Here is a 3,555-nt window from a genome sequence, read left to right as displayed (position 1 = left end):
GGATCAAAGGCTGGGAATGGGTTTGGGAATGCTGAGACTGAAGGAAAATCGGGATCAGGGTGGGATGTGGGGACAGATTTGGGGGAGAAGAGGCTCCTCAGAGCAGATCCTTCGGAGTTTGATCCATCAGGGCGAGGTTTTTGGGAATCTGCAATGCCTGGACAGGACTGGGATGGTTCTGCTCCTTCAGGTTTGGCTTTTTTGGGAATTTTTGCTGTGATTTCCCTCCCAGGAGGCGAGGGAAGGGCTGGATGATCCACTAGGGAGCACCTGTGGGCCGGGATATCCAGAGGGGCTTTTCCAGCGCCAGCTCCAGGCCTTTGGAATGGTTTCCACTGGAACGATAACCAGGGAAGGGGCTCTTTGTTTATTTAGGCCGAGAGCTCCCAGATAAATGACAGCTCCGAAGATGCTTTTCAGCACTTCATAAATCAACCGCCAGCTGGGCAGTTTCACCTCGGAAACGTCTCCTGCTTTTTTTCTTCCCTCTTTTCTTTCTTTCCTCGTTTTTTTTCTTTCCTCCTTTTCTTCTTCATCTCTTTTTTCTTTCCTCCTTTTGTTTTCTTCCCTCCTTTTTTTTTCCTTTCATCCTTTTCTTCTTCCCTCTTTATTTCTTTCCTCTTCTTTTTCTTTCTTCCTTTTTTTTCCTTTCCTCTTTTTCTTCTTCCCTCTTTATTCCTTTCCTCTTCTTTTTCTTTCTTCCTTTTTTTCCCTTTCCTCTTTTTCTTCTTCCCTTTTTATTTCTTCCCTCCTTTTTTTCTTTCCTTCTTTTTTTTTCTTTCCTCCTTTTTTCTTTCTTCCTTTTTTCCCTTTCCTCCTTTTCTTCTTCCCTCTTTATTTCTTCCCTCTTTTTCTCCTTCTCTCCTTTTTATTCCTTTCCTCCTTTTTTTCTTCCCTCTTTATTTCTTCCCTCTTTTTTTTCTTTCCTCCTTCTTTTTCTCCCGACTTTTTTCCCCTCCCCTCCCAACTTTGGAATGCTGTTCCATCCAAAAAAAAAAATTAAAAAAAAAATATATATATATAAAAATATAAAAGGAAATATTCCAGCTTCATTTCATGCCTCTTTTCACCGCCTCGCTCAGCACCTCCAGGGATCCACTGGGGTTCGTTTTCCTCGGATTCCCGGGAATGTCAGTGCCCCTTTCCCCGGAGCGAGCCGAGATTCCTGCCCGGAGCTTGTGCAAGTCTCCGTGGGCAGGATTTGAAATCCAGCAGGATCGGGAATGCTCTGGGCTGCTCTCCCGGCTCTTCCCAGGCCTGGAATGGCGCTTTGGCTCCAGGGATTTTGTCTCTGGATGAGGGGGATGGTGCCAAAATGTTGGTGAGGCCTTTGGATTCTCAGGGAATAGGGTTGGGATGGGATCCATGGGATGGGATGGAATCCTTGGGATGGGATCCATGGGATGGGATCCATGGGATGGGATCCATGGGATGGGATCCTTGGGATGGGATCCATGGGATGGGATCCATGGGATGGGATCCATGGGATCCATGGGTTGGGATCCATGGGATGGGATGGGATCCATGGGATGGGATCCATGGGATCCATGGGATGGGATGGGATGGGATCCATGGGATCCATGGGATGGGATGGAATCCTTGGGATGGGATGGGATCCATGGGATGGGATCCATGGAATCCATGGGATGGGATGGGATGGGATCCATGGGATCCATGGGATGGGATGGAATCCTTGGGATGGGATGGGATCCATGGGATGGGATCCATGGGATCCATGGGATGCAATGGAGTGGAATGGAACGGGTTGAGTTGGAAGAGACCTCCAAACCTCAGAGCGGGAAGGAAAAGGGCTAAAAAGGCGGCAAAAAAGGTCCAGATTTTAAACAGGGGCTGGAAAATTGGGAATTTCAGGTGTGGCTGCCAACATTCCCAAGAAAACGGCGCCAAAATTGACCCAGACTCGTGAAATCCACAGGAAAATTCCTGCAAAAAGCAGGAGCAGGAAAGGCGAGATGTTCAACAAAGGGGCCTGGAACCGCTCCAAGGCCCCACCTGGGAGCTTTTCTCCAACATTTTTTCCAACTCCAGCCCTGCTTTAATCCCGACTCCTGTTCCCAATTCCCCGGGAATGTCCAGAGGATCGCGCGGAGCCGAGCAGGACCTTGATGTGGCTTTTAAAAAAGCCCAGGCCTCCGATCTGCTGAGGCTCAGGGAATTCTTTGGCTCCTCAGCAGATGTTGGAGGGGTTCTGGGGCTGGGCAAATGTTTGCAGGCGTTTGGGAAATGTTTCTGCCTGGAAAACGTTCCTGTGTGGGAAATGTTCCTGTGTGGAAAATGTCATTTCTGCATGGAAAATGTCATTTCTCTGTGGAAAATGTAATTTCTGTGTGGAAAATGTTCCTGAGTGGAAAATATTCCCGAGTGGAAAATGTAATTTCTGCGTGAAAAATGTTCCTAAGTGGAGGAATGCAAAAATGGAAAAAATAGGAAAATAGAGAAATGTGGGAATAGAGAAATGCAGGAAAATAGAAATGGAGAAACGGAGAAATATAGGAATGGAGAAATATAGGAATATAAAAATATAAGAATATAAAAATATAGGAATATAAAAATATAGGAATAAAAAAATACGGGAATATAGAAATGGAGAAATAGCCAAATCCATTTGATATTCAAGATTCCCACCAGGAATCAGAAACTCCGAGCTGGATTTTGGAACCACTCCAGACTCCCAAAATCCAGAATAATTCACACCCAGGAACGCCACCAGGAAGCAGAAACTCTGTGGTGCTTCTTGGAACTGCTCCAGACTCCCAAAATCCAGAAGAATTCCCAACTTTTTGCATCCCGATCCTTCCAGGGTGGATTGAGACGAAGCGACCTCTCCTCGGCTTCGTCCAGAGAGCGACTCCCGTGGTTTTGGGCTTTGGGAAGAGGAGGGGAAGAGCGGGATGTGGTTTTTCCCAAGCTTTGAGGCGTTTCCTGGCGGGTTGGGAGTGGTGACGGATTATCTGGAGCCACCGGCCCTCATCAGCCTTGCGCCTGCGGAATTGACCCCAAATCCTCGGCCTTGTCAGCGAGCCGCGGTGTCCCAGGAGCTCCCCCAGCCCCGGCGCCGCTCCCGGAGCTGCTGCTGCTGGAAAAGCTTCGGTGGTGGGAGAGAAAAAATCTCCTTCTGTACCAAAACCATCAAAACATTGGAAAAAAATCTCCTTCTGCACCCAAAAAATCTCATTCTGCACCCAAACCAGCAGGATTCTGGAAAAAAAATCTTGGTTTCCACCCAAACTATCAGAACTTGGGGGGAAAAAAATCTCTTTTTCCACCCAAACCATCAGAACAGTTATTGTTGTTAATATATTATATATATTAAATATAATATATAATATAAAATATAATATAATATAGTATAATATAATATAATAGAATATAATATCATATCATATAATATATTATACATTATATAATATATTATACATTATATAATACATAATATAATATATTATATTACAATTTATCTATTATCTATTATCTATTATATAGTATCTATTATATATTATATATTGTATATTGTATATTGCATATTGTATATTG

This window comes from Parus major, unplaced genomic scaffold (genome assembly GCF_001522545.3).
Source record: "Parus major isolate Abel unplaced genomic scaffold, Parus_major1.1 Scaffold329, whole genome shotgun sequence".
Taxonomy (NCBI): domain Eukaryota; kingdom Metazoa; phylum Chordata; class Aves; order Passeriformes; family Paridae; genus Parus; species Parus major.
This window is presented reverse-complemented; position numbering follows the sequence as displayed.